Source organism: Arachis stenosperma, chromosome 3 (genome assembly GCF_014773155.1).
Source record: "Arachis stenosperma cultivar V10309 chromosome 3, arast.V10309.gnm1.PFL2, whole genome shotgun sequence".
NCBI lineage: Eukaryota > Viridiplantae > Streptophyta > Magnoliopsida > Fabales > Fabaceae > Arachis > Arachis stenosperma.
Genome location: NC_080379.1, coordinates 10731590 through 10749289, shown reverse-complemented (window position 1 = coordinate 10749289; position 17700 = coordinate 10731590).

The window sequence follows — 17700 nt, the reverse complement described above, 5'->3', positions numbered from 1 at the left end:
TAGGTGTCATGAGTATATATAAGTATAATAGCATGCAAGCCACGTTCATTTCTTTCTTAGTCCCTTAATGGCATTAGTTATATATATATATATATATATATATATATATATATATGACATACTTGTGCATTTGGCTTTTCTTTATTCATGTTTTCTTAATGGCTTCGCCTAAAAGAAAGAAGTAAATAATAATAATAATAATAATAATAACTATAAAAGATTAACTTAATTTTGTCTATCAAAATAATTTTAAATAAATAATTCAAACTAATAGAATAAATTATATTTAAATTAAATTTTAATAATTATAAAATTTTATTTAATTATTTTTGTTAAAAATAGTTTTTTTAAAAAGAAAATCTCAGTATAATATAATAACTTATAAATAACTAATTACATAATTTTCAAAAATCTAAGATGTTATATCCTATCCACCTTACAAAAATTTTCGTCTTCGAAAATTGTTATATTAAAACAAATTTAAATTCCAACTAAAAAAAATAAGATCCTCAAAGAGAAGTACAGAAAAAAGTCAAAGATAATATTTGAAAGAAGACAGGTAGGCAATTAGATTTACGGACAAACAGAGGTACATAGGGACAATAATAAAGTTTGGTCGGGAAATAATCAAATCACATTCTAGAAAATTTTAAGGCAAGGATTCCAATAAAGATAATGAAGGAAGAGGTGGCACCAAGTCACATAGCACGAGTAAAGAATATACGTCGAAACGAATCCTTAAAACGTATTTTCTAACGTCCCAAATCCCGTGATTGACATAACCTGTTATTTCTATTTTTATGATAATCCATTAGTGTTTCTGTACGCACAAATAATCAGTATTAAGTTGGCCAGACCTAATACCATGAGAAATGCAACGGTCAACTAACAGCATTAATCAATAGACAGTCATGCATCTAAAACTCAAATTCTTGTCATTAGGACAAGTCCTATTGCATGACAGAAACTAAGAGTATGCAGTGAAGCATAGTCAGTCCATTCTCAAGCCTCTAACAGAGACGAACTACTCTGATACCATAATGTAACACCCTAACTTTCAATACGTCATGATCGTACCAAAAGTAAGGCGTTACTAACCTGTTTTATATATTTACTATTTAATATTGAGCCTTTAGTTCAATTTCGCATTTTAATTTTTAATAAAAAGCCGAAAAATTTTGTTTCTATTAATTAAAATCATATATCAAAGATCTCTAAGCAATACTAGTCACATAGTTAGTAAGAATAATAAATATCGTACAAAAGAATACAAATGAAACTTAGATACAACCCTATTCCTCTGTATAAAATAGAATCTTAACTAACAAAGACGAGGGAATTCTAGGAAAGTGACACAACACATAAACTTAACTCAAATAAGACTAGTAATTGTCCGCAGCTTCAAACTGAGTCTTCGAATCTGTGTCACTAAAAGGTTGGAAGATTTTGGGGTGAGAACAAACCACGCGTTCTTAGTAGGGGATGGGAATGCTATAAGAGTAATGAAATAAATTGCAAATAATTAACTTTTACTCAATAAAACAATATTTTTATCAAACCTTTTGAATATACTTTTTACTATTACTTTGTATAATTAATTACCTTCTTTAAATTTTCAAATTTAAGACAAATCTCAATCACAACCTCAGTTCTCAATCACATCAATACACAAACTAATAGCACAGGAAACAGATCAACAGACAAATAAATAGCAATACAAGAAACAACACAATCACAGAGACACAAGATAAGCAAGGACAATCAAATACAAATGTGAAAACAATGATGATGCATGTCTAGTCCTATCGAGGTAATGAGCTCATTTGTCGATTTCGACCCACACCCGACGCAATCCGACTCGCAAGTCAGATAAGACATTCCAGCGGATTCTCCAGCTGAAGTATGCCGAACATAACCTCTGCAAGTACTTACAGGCGCTGATTCTCCAGCTGAAGCATGTGCCACTTTCTCCTGGAAGCCATTCCATACACACGGGCGTCCCCGCACAATCATTCACATATAAAGCCCACAGCTTAACATTTTTCCATTGGCACCATAACCATTTATTTTCCATCACCCTCTCGTGATATTTTAAACATTTCATAATCACACGTGCCATGTTCTTTTCTCATTCTTTCTTTTTCTTAACAAACCGAATTCATATCATAACTTAAAACAAAATTTATTCTCAAAAGAGTGAATTTAAAAGATTATATTTTTCTTAATAAATCAGATTAAAAATAACTTTTTCCGTAATAATTCAAAATCAAACAATATTCATAAATCAGATTGGCTTTTAAATAATGCCTTAAACAAAGTCTTGGAGTTTTTTAAAAATTTCGACAACATTTCCTTTAAAATTCGCACTATGCCACCCTTTCAGGTTCCAACCAAACCATTTCTAATTCTCAAAAAATATTTTTGATAATTCAAACGAATCAAATTTAGTACTAAATACCTATTTTTAATTTTCACAGATTACTTCCAATAAACCAACAGGTCAAGTGTCTCTCTGCTTTCCTACTGTCTTCATCCAATCCTTCTTACTCCTTTCCATGGCAAGCTGTATGTTGGGCATCACCGTTGTCAGTGGCTACAGTCCCGTCCTCTCAGTGAAAATGTTCAACGCGCTCTGTCACAGCACGGCTAATCATCTGTCCGTTCTCAATCAGGTTGGAATAGAATCCAGTGATTCTTTTGCGTCTGTCACTAACGCCCAGCCTTCAGGAGTTTGAAGCTCGTCACAGTCATTCAATCATTGAATCCTACTCAGAATACCACAGACAAGGTTTAGACCTTCCGGATTCTCTTGAATGCTGCCATCAATTCTAGCTTATACCACGAAGATTCCGATTAAGGGATCCAAGAGATATACATTCAAGCCTTGTTTGCTTGTAGATTGGGAGTGGTTGTCAGGCACGCGTTCATAAGTGAGAATGATGATGATCGTCACATAATCATCACATTCATCATGTTCTTGGGTACGAATGAATATCTTAGAACAAGAATAAGTTGAATTGAATAGAAGAACAATAGTAATTGCATTAATACCTGAGGTACAGCAGAGCTCCACACCTTAATCTATGGTGTGTAGAAACTCCACCGTTGAAAATACATAAGAACAAGGTCTAGGCATGGCCGTGAGGCCAGCCCCATGATCTAAGATAGCATAATACTACTCAAAGATAGCTACCCCGATGAGAATACAATAGTAAAAGGTCCTATTTGTAGAGAACTAGTAGCCTAGGGTTTACAGAAATGAGTAAATGACATAAAAATTCACTTCCGGGCCCACTTGGTGTGTGCTTGGGCTGAGCATTGAAGCTTTCATGTATAGAGACTTTTCTTGGAGTTAAACGCCAGCTTTTGTGCCAGTTTGGGCGTTTAACTCCCATTCTTGTGCCAGTTCCGGCGTTTAACGCCGGGCAGTTTTGAGCTGATTTGGAACGCCAGTTTGGGCCATCAAGTCTCGGGAAAAGTATGGACTATTATACATTGCTGAAAAGCCCAGGATGTCTACTTTTCAACGCAGTTAAGAGCGCGCCAATTGGACTTCTGTAGCTCCAGAAAATCTACTTCGAGTGCAGGGAGGTCAGAATCCAACAGCATCTGCAGTCCTTTTCAGCCTCTGAATCAGATTTTTGCTCAGGTCCCTCAATTTCAGCCAGAAAATACCTGAAATCACAGAAAAACACACAAACTCATAGTAAAGTCCAGAAAAGTGAATTTTAACTAAAAACTAATAAAAATATAATAAAAACTAACTAAAACATACTAAAAACAATGCCAAAAAGCGTATAAATTATCCGCTCATCAATAGGGATCATCCTCCTCGATCCGGGAGAGCTTGGTACCGATGGCTTGGACAAAGCATGAGAAGATCCCTCCCCAGCCACCTTGGCCGAGATGTTTTGAGCCGCAGTAGCCTTTCTCGCCTTCTTAAAGGCCTTCATCGAGTCGTTATTTTTTGCCATCTCTGAAAAATAAAATACAACAGTTTACAAGCCAAAAAAGAAGAAGAAAGTAGAAAATAAAAATACATATCAATTTTTAATACCCAATGCAGTTCGGACAAGGGACGGGTCCCCCAAAAATTATTTAGTGTCAAGATAAGGAGGTTCCCCCCAAATATCTTCCAAAACATTTATAAAAGTCTGCTTGACTTCATCGAGCATCTCCCACGTATATCGAGACACCACTACATTCTGTTGCCAACACAAGGGGAAGGCAGGCTCATCATTTGCTTCCAGAAAAAACGGCCGAGCTCCCTCAACTGCTCGGACCTTAAAAAAGTAATTCTTGAAGTCCCTGAAGGACTCGTCATACATGGAAAAAACTTTATGTCCTTGGGCAGATCTAAAGGAAACCCATGAGGCTTTCTTTTTTAAAGAAATCTCGGGCTTAGTTAAAACAAACAGATAAAGGAAAAGAGTCTGAGAAGGAGTAACGTCCAACTCTTGGCAAAGAAGCTGAAAGATCTTGATAAACCCCCAGGAGTTTGGATGGAGTTGGGATAGAGCTACATTACACGACCATAGCAGATCGGTCTCAAAGGAAGTAAAAGGAAAAGTGATATTCAATTGGCTGAAAAAATAGTCATAAACGTAAAAGAAAGGGCGCTCCCCCCCCCCCCCGGGTCTTAGCAGGAAAGCAAACCCTTTCCTCAGAATCAAGTGCTACCAATTCATAGTTCCTTTCCTGATCTCTACTCTTACAGAGGCGGTGATGTTTCCTAAGCTCCACACAAAACTCAGCATTCACCACAGAAACACACATTAACACAAGGGAGTCAAACCAATGGGACATCCTCTCAGAAAACTTAGAAGATATCTCTACAATATTTTTGCGATAAGACATGGCCAACTAGTCCTACAAACAAGAAAGAAAATGGATTACTAAAAAACATCTCGGACAAATATGACACAGAGCAATACAAGCAACAAAAGGAAACCCCATGACCCACACTAAAGATCCATGGGCATCCTTTGGAGGCAAGTTATGGAATAAGGACTCAGGGAAACCTACAAGTCTACATCCCTACACATCCTAACAGGAAGATAATGCCCTTTTCAACAAAAGCAACACTCTGAGAAGAAAGCCACGAGCTACAAATCAAAAGTCATCAAGATAACTACCTCCCCAACTCACAGTCTCAGCTTATCAACAAACGAAACTACCAAGAAGAAAATCAAAACGAGCCACCAGAAAAAATCATTACTTTCTACAAAGGTTCATCAGTAAAATCATCAACATAGTGAAAGTCATCAAAAGGAGCAATCTTTTGGGTAAAGAAAATAGGTTAATAAAAACCAGAAAAACATGCAGCACAGCAACAAGTAAGCACGACGACGCAAAAAGGTTCAAGCTTCCCAACATGCATTCAAGCAAAACCAAAACTTTACCAAAGAACCAAAGGCAAAGCAAAAAAAAGAAGCAGAAAAAAGAACCAACCTGGAAAAAGGAAGCTTCGAAGGAAACTGAGGACGGAAAAATAGAAACAGGAATTGCCTTTCAGAGCAAAGAAAGCACCAACAATCACCAAACAACGTCGCAGGGAGAAACGCGAAAATGCAAATTTCAGACGAAAACAGAAAGTGAGAAAGAAAATGTGAAGTTACGAAACAGAGAAGAGAAACCGTTTTTGTCAAAAGTTCAAAATAAACAAAGAAACGGAGCATTAAAAGAATTAATGAGGTTATTAAAACCCTCGCGCATTCCCAAAGCAAGGAGACGCGCGTTTTCAAAGAATAAAATTCAAAAGAAAACATTCCGCATTCAAAGGAGAAACTCTACAAAGAAGAAGTCGACAAAATACTCGAGTTCAACTTCACCAGAGAAGGATCGAAGTCCTAAAACTAAGACTCGACCTCAAAAGAAAAGACCGAGCTCGAGCAGGGGCACTGTTCATACCCTGGGTCGAGCTGACCGACCTGGGATGATTAGCGACAAGGCGACCGACCTCTTCAGGTCAGACTATCCGACCTCTTCTCAAAGAGCTCGGCCAAATTACCAGGAAAGCCCAAAAAGGGCCCAAATGGAGGACCGCACCCCAAAACCTAAGGCAGCTGATGATTGGATTTTTGATGATTTAGAATTTCACAAATGAGTTCTCGTTGCAAGTATAGTTTCTAAACCAATCAATAATCCTTTCATACAAAAAGTTGTTTGTCACTAGTACAAACCCCTAAAATTTATAAACTGAAGTATTGGAACCTCGGGTCGTTCTCCCTAGGAATTACAATAAAGTGTCTTGTTATTGGTTATGAGTTATTTTGGGGTTTTTTTTAGATTCTAGGCAAGAAATAGAAATGGCAAAGAAAATAAACTAACAACTAACAAAGCTCTTGGCAAGATATGAGAACTAGAAGTCCTATCCTAGTTATCCTCCTCAATTATGATAACAAATTATCCATTACTCCCACTTAGTTGACCTTTAACCATGGAGGAAAGTCAAGTGGATGAATCAATTTGATTCCTCAAGTCCTAATCAACTCCTAAAGGAAAGACTAGCTTTAGAGACATTCAAATCAATTAGCAACTTCTAATTATCAATCAAAAAAGAAATTAGATAACTCAAGAGTCACTAATTACTCTACCTAGGCCAAGAGGAACAAATCTATACTAAAATCCAACCAAGCATTTCATCAAACACTTGGAAGGCACAAAAGAAAAGCAAAGCAAATTGACAACAAGAATAGAATCTAACAACATTTATTGCAATGAATTAACAACAACAATTAAAAGAAACACATTTATTATGAATTACCTTTTATTGAATTGGAAGAAAGTAGAAGGAACAATACTAGATCTACAACCAAATATAAGAACAACATAAAGGAAATTACAACAAAAGAATAGAAGAAGATGAATGTAGCAACAAAGAATTGAGAGATAGAAGTGGAAGAAAGCAAAGATTAAAACCTAGATCTAAGAACTAAACCTAATCCTAATCCTAATCCTAGAGAGAAGTGAGAGCTTCTCTCTCTAAAAACTACTTCTAAACTAATCCTAATGAGTGGGAATGAACTAATGTCCCTTTGCTCTTCAATCCTTGGCTTTAAATAGCATCTTTGGCGCCAAAGTTGGTTGGGATTGGGCCCCACAACCCTTGAGAATTCGTTGGCCACGTTTTTATTAAAAAATCATAAACCAACACCGACGCGTACGTGCACATCACGCGTACGCGTCCGTGGGGTAATTCGCAAGGTGCGCGCAAGCGCCAGGTGCGCACGCACGTCCATGGGCGAGTTCAACTTCTTTGACTTTTCATGATTTCTCCACTTTGCATGCTTTCCTCTTCACTCCTTTGATCCATTCCTAGCCTTTTCAATCTGAAATCACTAACAAACATATCAAGGCATCTAGTGGAATCAAAGGTGAATTGAATTTAGCTACTTTAAGGTCTAGAAAGCATGTTTTCACATCTAAGCACAAATAAGGAGACAATCACAAAACTATGCTAATTCATTGAATAAATGAGGGTAAAAGGTATTAAAATCTCTTAAAAATCAATACAAGATAAACCGTCAAAACGGGGTTTATCAGCAGCTCAAGCTTACAGAGAGAAGGGAGGTTCACTTAAAGATAAGATAACCTCACTTGAAAGATAAATATAAGATAAGATAACTAACTTATCTTATCTAAGAAGGTCGCTCTACACCATTATAAATATACTGGAGCACCCAGGTATAACTCATACTCTGATTCTACTAAAAACCTGCTTAATACCCTTGCTAACTTAAGCATCGGAGTCCCTTGCAGGTACCACCACCCTCCGGTGATGAAGGATCAGCACCACCCTCCGGTAATGAAGGATCAGCACCACTACCAGGTCCAACAAGTCGGACACAACAGCTCCGACCAGTATAGAATATCTCATCCGATATCGACCTACAGTTTCAGGTAACCCTCGGAACAGTAGAGAACAACCAACCTGCAGATAATTCTAATCTCCTCACAAAACTACCACCCTCTTCAAACAATACTGTGAATACCCACTTTTGCCAAACCTTATTCACGTGAGTAGCTGCATCAGATTTAAAAGACGTCCATGGAAATTCTTGGCACTTCAACCGAGAACAAAGTAGAGCAAGACCCACTTGATATGAAGGCTTCTCAACAAATTCACCTAAAACTCTACAATCTGAAGAATCAAAGCCGGGTTTCATAGTTTTATCCATACCTAATAACGAGCCAGAAGAAGGAAGGTCCAAAGAAGGTTTCTTCATCAGAGGAGGATCCACAAAAGTAGCCCTCTTAGTTGATGGTTTAACCCAAGGTTGGGGGATAGATTCAGAAAACCGGATTGCATATTCTTGAGAAACATCGTCCATACCATCCATAGAAGAGTCAGTACCCAAACTATTACTAGAGTCCTCTGGGTCACTATTCATTATCTCAGCAAGTTTCACACGAAGCATGACAACAAAAAGAAACAATTCCTAAAAAAAGAGGGGAAAAAGAAGGAGAACAGCGACAACAAAATAGAGTGAATATCAATATCACACGAATACCAACGACAAAAATGCTCAAAATATAAAGGAGAATATTGCAGGACACTCAATAAATTCTGAAAAAGCCAAAGAGCATTACATGTCAAGAAAACAATCAAGGAGTTCTCAAATGAAACAAAAAAGTAAAGGTATGAAAATCATTCATCATATTATTTACTTGATAAGGCCACTAACTCCTCATATCCTCACAATATCATATTTCATTTGGTGACATATATGAAAACATTGCAAGACATTATATGTTTATAGCTTTGAAAGAATATGAATATTGAACACTAGTAAATTGTTCTAATTAAAAAATTTTATAAACAAAATACTTATGACTATGCTATACAAAAAAAATTAATTAAATTAAATTATTTTTTATTTTTAAATATATATTTTATAGTTACAAATGAACATTGTTCATAATTTTTACTTCTGACGATCATTCTTTTTTTTATTATTCGTGATTTCATTGGAAACATATACAAATGAGGATATAACATCCAAAGTTGTAAGGTGAAAGATCTTTATCAAAGAATCCCTATAGCTAATTCCAAAATTAGCAACCCAATATACATGGGGCTGAGAGGGGTTACATGAGAACAAAGGCAGAGAACATAATAATAAGGATTCAGAGTAACAAAAAGTTCAGAATAATACAAAAAATGTCAAATACACAATAGCAGATATCCAAGTGCCATAATCTCATACAAGAAAATAGGAGTACATATTATATGACAAAAAAGACCAAGGCTGAAGACAAAAACAAGGAACGAAGAAAAAGGGTCTTACAAAGTAAGAAGATAGAGTATAAAGACAGAGCGAAATTGAATGTGGGAGTGTCTTTTGCCCTAAGAAAAACTCCCAATTGTTGAAGAAGACAGAGGGTTTGGATGGTGGTGGTGATAGTAGTGATGATACTGCGCTGTGTAAAAAATTTCCTAGCGGAGATGATGTGGAACACGCTCTCTCTTATCCTTCCAGGTGTTCTCTCTCCTTATGTATCTCTCCAAATTCAGGTACTCAAATTTAAAATGTGTCCAATTAAAAGGGTAAGAATTTCTCCCCTTCTTATTTCCTTAAAATATATATATATATATATATAATATTATGTCCACATATATACACTACTTTTAAAAATAAATACATACGTACAAATAAATCATGAATATATTTATTTACTAATCTTATTTATTTATTTATTTTATTAATATTTTAAATATTTGCACAATAACATTCTTTTATTCATTTTTATGAGTACATAATCATATTCAAATTATACAGACATATTTATATTTGAATATCATAATATTTACAAATACATATATTATTATAAAAATGAATAAAAGAGGGGAGATTTGATTCTTTAGAGTTATGATCTGTTTTTTTTTTTAATGTTATGTTGATATTTTGTTTAAAAATTTTTTTATAGCTTTGTTGAGTACAAAAAAGTTCAATGTAGCTTGAAGAAATACTTTGTACCTTCAAAGACTGCATGGGGGCTTATGATTGTGTACTAAAAACATAAACTTTTTTTGTACATAAATAATTTTAAGAATGACCTACAAACATGGTCAAATAAGAGTCAAGTTCTGCCTAAAGGTATTGGAGAACCCAAAAGAACACCTTGAGGAGTTGAATTTCTCTTTAGTGGGAACTAAATTGGTGGAAGTGGATTGGTTGGATTTGGAGTGTAAAGAGCGTCATCTAGTTGAAAGAAAACCAAACTAGATGTCCCTTCACTGATGTCACATGTCATGAGCTTTTGTTTAACGTGTGGAAATCAACTTCCTCCTTTGAACAGTTGAAAAGACTTAAAGTGACGGGAATACCAAAAGATATTTGGGATAAAAAAGAGTAAACCAAATATCAAACTAAAACCGTGGGACAATAGATTTCCTCTTCATCATGGTTTTATACTATAAAAAAGACCTCAAGCCACCTCTATAAAGCAATCTCACTTTTCACCTTCACCTTGAACTTCACCTTGACCTTCACCTTCACTTTCACCTTGACTTTCTCCTAGACCCTTCTTATTTTCTGAAGCTGAGAAGCTAAAAAACCCATCTTTTTCTCTCCCCAAAATTCCTCTCATTGTTCTTCATTTCATTCATCATCTTCACGAGTAAAAACTGGCATTCAGGTGTTCCACCAGAACACTCGACAACCATTAACCAACCCCTGTCCACTTTAAACAAAGCTCATTCATCCTCTTGTGACATTAGTGGAGGTCTCAATACTTGTTCTCCACCTCTATTTCTCATCATTAGTTCTTGTATTGCTTATTCGTCATTAATGGAAGTGTTTTTCTCACAAGTATACTTACCCCGAATCTCTCATCTTAACCATTTTTTTCACTTAATCTATTTTCACAAAACTCATCCGAATCACACCTTTATCTGTCGACATGTTTACCTGAAACATGCTTAAATTATAAAGAACCAAACTCAAAGCATGTAATAATATATATAACTACCCCATATATATTTACTACATTTAAATTACTTTACTAATTAATTTCAACCATAATTTTGACAAAATTATTGGTATAATCTCTCCTAAAATTTGGACAATCTACTGTTACAGTTCTCACAAATCCAACCAACATCAGAGTGAAAGAGTGGGCTGGGGAGGGCGATCCTTCGATTTTGGCGGGGGTTTAAAAAAATAAAACTGTTATGGATTTTTCAAACCTGCTAGTTTATCGATTTTTAGCAAAATTGGTCAGGCTCTTTTCCTTATTCAGTCCTATGCTTTGCCCATACCAGCCTCATGGCCAGTTCACTAGTTTTTTTATTCGACCGGCTAAGTCGGTTTGATTTTTATAACTATGGTTGTACCAACTCAAGTGGTAAATAAATCTATTAATATATAATAGGAATGTAGTAGGTGGTTCTTTGCTTGACAAGTGTCATGGCTAGGTATTTGACAAGTGCCAGGCTTATTATTTGGTTGACAAGTGGTGCAGACAAAACAAGAGTCCAAATGCTATTTCAGTTATTTGTGAGGGGTAAAAATGTAATACATATTATCCTTATTATTTTAATATTAACTCAAAAATAATGTTGTAAATGGTTGTAAAAGCCTACTGCATTTCATATTTGTCACCGGCACACTGTTTAAAAAGAGTTGATTGAGTTCAGCGCAATCTTTCTCCTTTTGATATCAGAATTTGAAAACAAAACTTGAGCGATATATGTCCCTTTTGAGTGCGCAAATTTAAATTCAGGTTTAAAAATCAATTCTTTGCTTGATTTTCTCTATCTCTCTTTTTTGTTCTCTCTTTCTCTCTGATTGAGTAAACACAAATCTATTAATTTACATATTAATATATAATAAGAATGTAGTAGGTGGTTTTTTGTTTGACAAGTGTCATAGCTAAGTACTTGACAAGTGTCACGCTTATTTGGTTGACAAGTGGTGCAGAAAAAATAAAAGTCCAAATGCTATTTTAGTTATTTGTGATGGATAAAAATGTAATACACCTTATCCTTATTATTTTAACATTAAGTCAAAAATAATGCTATAAATAGTCGTAAGAGCCTACCACATTTCATGCTTGCCACCAGCACACTATTTAAAAAGAGTTGATTGAGTTTAGCGTAATCTTTCTCCTTTTGATACCATAATTTAAAAACAAAATTTGAGTGTTATCTTTTCTTTTTGAATGTACAAATTTAAATTCAGGTTTTTTTCTTGAATTTTTCCATCTCTCTCTTTCTCTTCTTTCTTTCTCATGTTCTCTTTCTCTCTGATTGATGATTGAGTAAACATAAATGGAGTGGTGGTTCAAAATACAAGGATATCACCAATGAGGAAAAAGAAGCAAGGAACTCGCTACTGATGGAAGTAGTAACTGGCAGAGAAGATAGAGGGTGGTTATGGCGGCAGAGGCTAAATCTTTTTTCAGAGAGTAGCAAAGATAAAGAATAATAAATTAGATATGACAGTGGTTGTTGATGTAGCAGTGAGGACAAAGAATAATGGCAGCAGTAAGTGTTGTTTCTGCTATCAGTGAAGAAGGAGCAGTTGCCAGAAAGTTGACAATACCTGTGAAAAGAACAAAGAGCTCTGAGATCCTGTGGTCAACAATAAGCTCTGACATCTGATTTTACTCCTGATTTTGGTTCTATGTAGTTTGGAGTTTAGATTAATCAACTTCTTTTTTCCCTCCTTTTTTTCCGGGCAAGTTACATATATAAAATAATTGGAAGAAGGTGTTACGCAAATACAACATTTCAGAAATGCAGATGCAATTGCAACATTCTTAACTATATGTAATCCGCAACACCCTAACGCAGATTCAAGTTACATGTATACCGCTAGACCCTATTGCGGTTTACGTTCAAAGCCTGAAAGCACATAAACCGCTACACCCTATAACGGTTTATGAAGAGTTACGATATGAGGGTAATCTGCGAGACCCTATAGCGGATTATGAAAGACGTGGCAGGTTGGAAAATGCCTATATATACCCAGAAAGTTGTGTAGAGTGTCATTTTCATTCCAAACTTTAGAATGGAGAGTGAGGAGAGCTTTTTAGTGTTAGTGTATTCCTTTGGAAAAATAAAAAAGAGTAAGAGTCACAGTGTAAAGTTTATCGATAGAGAACCACTGAGTGTTTTTATCAGGTCATCTAATACACTATTAGATCTGAAAACCAGTATATTACAGAAGTTGGACGTGTGCGTGATGAGCGGATATTTTATACACTTTTTGGGGGTAATTTCATGTAGATTTTAGCATGTTTTAATTGTTTTTTAGTTAAATATTATTAGTTTTTAGGTAAAAATCATATTTCTGGACTTTACTATGAGTTTGTGTGCTTTTCTGTGATTTCAGGTATTTTCTGGCTGAAATTCAGGGAGCTGAGCAAAAATCTGAGTTAGGCTGAAAAAGGACTGCTGATGTTGTTGGATCCTGACCTCTCTGCACTCGAAATGGATTTTCTGGAGCTGTAGGAGTCCAATTGGCGCGCTCTCAACGGCGTTGGAAAATAGATATCCAGGGCTTTCCAGCAATATATAATAGTACATACTTTGCGCGAAGATAGACGACATAACTTGGCGTTGAACGCCAAGTACATGCTGCTGTCTGGAGTTAAACGCCAGAAACACGTCATGATCCGGAGTTGAACGCCCAAAACACGTTATAACTTGGAGTTCAACTCCAAGAAAAGCCTCAGTTCGTGGATAGCTTTAGTCTCAGCCCCAGCACACACCAAGTGGGCCCCAGAAGTGGATTTCTGCACCAATTATCTTAGTTCACTCATATTCTGTAAACCTAGGTTACTAGTTGACTATTTAAACAACTTTTAGAGAATTATTTTGTACCTCATGATATTTTCAGATCTGAATTACATACTTTTTGACGGCATCAGTCTCTAAACTCCATTGTTGGGGGTGAGGAGCTCTGCAGCGTCTCGATGAATTAATACAATCCCTTTATTTTCCATTCGAACACGCTTGTTCTTATCTAAGATGTTCATTCGCGCTTAATTATGGAGAAGGTGATGATCCATGACACTCATCACCTTCCTCAATCCATGAACGTGTGCCTGACAACCACCTCCGTTCTACATCAGATTGAATGAGTATCTCTTAGATTCCTTAATCAGAATCTTCGTGGTATAAGCCGGATTGATGGCGGCATTCATGAGAGTCCGGAAAGTCTAAACCTTGTCCGTGGTATTCCGAGTAGGATTCTGGGATTGAATGACTGTGATGAGCTTCAAACTCCTGAAGGTTGGGGTTAGTGACAGACGCAAAAGAATCAATGGATTCTATTCCAACCTGATTGAGAACTGACAGATGATTAGCCGTGCTGTGACAGAGCATAGGAACGTTTTCACTGAGAGGATGGGAAGTAGCCATTGACAACGGTGACACCCTACATAGAGCTTGTCATGGAAGGGACCCTGCGTGTGGGAAGAGGACTTCAAGGAAAAGTAGAAATTCAAAGGACAAAGCATCTCCAAAACTCCAACATATTTCTCATTACTGCACACCAAGTAACGATTTGATTCTCTTTTATTTTTCTAATAATTTTAAACACTTTGACTTCTTACAATTAAATCCAAATAATCTTATTGGTCTCCTGACTAAGATTAATAAAATAAATATAGCTTGCTTCAAACCAATAATCTCCGTGGGATCGACCCTTACTCACGTAAGGTATTACTTGGACGACCCAGTGCACTTGCTGGTTAGTTGTGCGGATCACAAATTCGTGCACCAAGTTTTTGGCGCCGTTGCCGGGGATTATTCGAGTTTGAACAACTAAAGGTTTATTTTATTTCTTAGATTAGGAATAATTTATTTTTATTGTTATAGAGTCATTAAGTTTTGATAGGATAGTTTCTTTTCAAAAAAAAATAAATTTTTTTTCTTTATTAATTGTTAATTTTTCGTGAGTTTAGTGTCTTGTTCTAAGTTTGGTGTCAATTGCATATTTTATATTTTTCTTTAAAATTTTCGAACTTGTGTTCTTTGTTCTTCATTGATCTTCAAGTTGTTCTTGTTTACTTTTCTTGTTTGATCTTGAGTTTTTCTTGTTTTGTGTCTTTTCTTGTTTTTCTTGTGCTTTTTCAAAACATTAACTTTCAAAAATTATACTTTTATCCATAAAAATAATACATCTTTAAAATACGTTACATTTTTAGCTCAGTTGATTATAGCGTGGGCTTATGTTCTTAGCAATTGGGCACCTTCTTTTTAAAATCCTTTTTCAAAAATAATTTTTCTTGATTTAATCTTGTGCCAAACTTTAAGTTTGGTGTTTTCTTGTTAATCTTTTCATAATTTTCGAAAATTTTATCTTGATTTTCTAAAAAATTTTAAGTTTGGTGTTCTTTCTTTTGTTCTTGGTGTTCTTGTGAATCTTCAAGGTGTTCTTGAGTTTTTCTTGTGTCTTGATCTTAAAATTTTTAAGTTTGGTGTTCCTTGGTATTTTCCCTCCAAAATTTTCGAAAATAAGGAGCATTAGATCTAAAAATTTTAAGTCTTGTGTCTTTTATGTGTTTTTTTCTTTCATCATAAAATTCAAAATTCAAAAAAATATCTTTTCTAACTAATTTTGAACTAATTTTTCGAAAATTTTTTATAAAAATTCAGATTTCAATTTTAAAATTTTTCAATTCTTATCTTTTTAAGTTTTTTTTTTTAAAAAAAATATATAATTTATCTTTTTCAAAAATAGCCTAACCACTTTCTCTCTCCTCACTTTTTCAAAAATCTTCATAAAATATTTTCAAATTCTTATTACTTTTTTTTATTTTAATTTTCTTCTTATTTTATCTTATTTTTTATTTTGGTTTTTATTTTATTTCGAATTTTTTATTTATAAACTAAAAATTTAAATCCACATTACCCCTTTACTCCAACATGGACATAAGCGGAAATGAACAGTCCAGGAGGACTCTGGGGTCATATGCTAACCCCACTACTACTTCATATGGGAGTAGTATCTGTATACCCTCCATTGGAGTTAGTAGCTTTGAGTTGAATCCTCAGCTCATTATCATGGTGCAGCAAAACTGCCAATATTCCGGTCTTCCACAGGAAGAACCTACAGAGTTTCTGGCACAATTTTTACAAATTGCTGACACAGTACATGATAAGGAAGTAGATCAGGATGTCTACAGATTATTACTGTTTCCATTTGCTGTAAAAGATCAAGCTAAAAGATGGTTAAATAACCAGCCTAAGAACAGCATAAAAACATGGAAACAGCTGTCAGAAAAATTCCTGAATCACTATTTCCCTCCAAAACGGATGACACAGCTACGGCTAAGCATCCAAGGCTTCAAACAAGGAAATAATGAATCCCTTTATGATGCCTGGGAGAGATACAGAGAGATGCTAAGAAAATGCCCCTCTGAAATATTTTCAGAGTGGGTGCAATTAGACATCTTCTACTATGGGCTTACAGAAAAAGCTCAGATTTCTCTAGACCACTCAGCTGGTGGATCTATACATATGAGAAAAACAATTGAAGAAGCTCAAGAGCTTATTGATACAGTTGCCAGAAATCAGCATCTGTACCTAAATAGTGAATCTTCCATGAAAGAAGAAGCTAAAACAGTAACTGCTGAACTCAATCCGGTAGATAAAGCTAATGAATTCAATCAGCAGCTGAACTTTCTAACCCAGCAGCTAGCCGAATTCAAGGAAATACTCCAGGAAACAAGAATGGCTAACAGGAATATGGAAGTACATTTAAAGCAAACAGAAAAGCAACTATCAAAACAAATAACAGAAGAATGCCAAGCAGTTCAATTAAGAAGTGGGAAAACATTAAATACCTCACTTCAAAGTAGCAGGAAGCCAAGAAATGAACAAATGGCTGCTCAAAATCCCTCTGAGGACAATCAGAGCCCAGAGAGGAATAATGTTGGCGCTGAACGCCCAGACCATGCTCATTCCTGGTGTTCAACGCCAGAAACAAGCATGAATCCGGCGTTGAACTCCCAAAGGAAGCACAGTTCTGGCGTTCAGACGCCAGTAACAGATAAGGAGTTGGCGTCTAACGCCACTCCAGCTTCCACCCCTGGCATTCAAATGCCAGTGGGGGATCAGTCACATACAAGTGCTGATAACAACCCTTCTAAAAAGGCTTTCCAACCCACTTCTGTAGGTAATAAACCTGCAGCAACTAAGGTTGAGGAATACAAAGCCAAAATGCCTTATCCTCAAAAACACCGCCAAGCAGAACAGGATAAGCAATTTGCCCGCTTTGCAGACTATCTCAGGACTCTTAAAATAAAGATTCCGTTTGCAGAAGCACTTGAGCAAATACCCTCCTATGCTAAGTTCATGAAAGAGATCTTAAGTCATAAGAAGGATTGGAGGGAGACTGAAAAAGTTTACCTCACTGAAGAATGCAGTGCAGTCATTCTGAAAAGCTTACCTGAGAAGCTTAAAGATCCTGGGAGCTTTATGATACCATGCACATTAGAAGGTACTTGTACCAAGCAAGCTTTATGTGATCTTGGTGCAAGTATCAACCTAATACCTGTATCTACTATCAGAAAGCTTGGTTTAACTGAAGAGATCAAACCAACCAGGATATGTCTTCAACTTGCTGATGGCTCCATTAAATACCCATCAGGCGTGATTGAGGACATGATTGTCAAGGTTGGGCCATTTGCCTTTCCTACTGACTTTGTGGTGCTGGAAATGGAGGAGCACAAGAGTGCAACTCT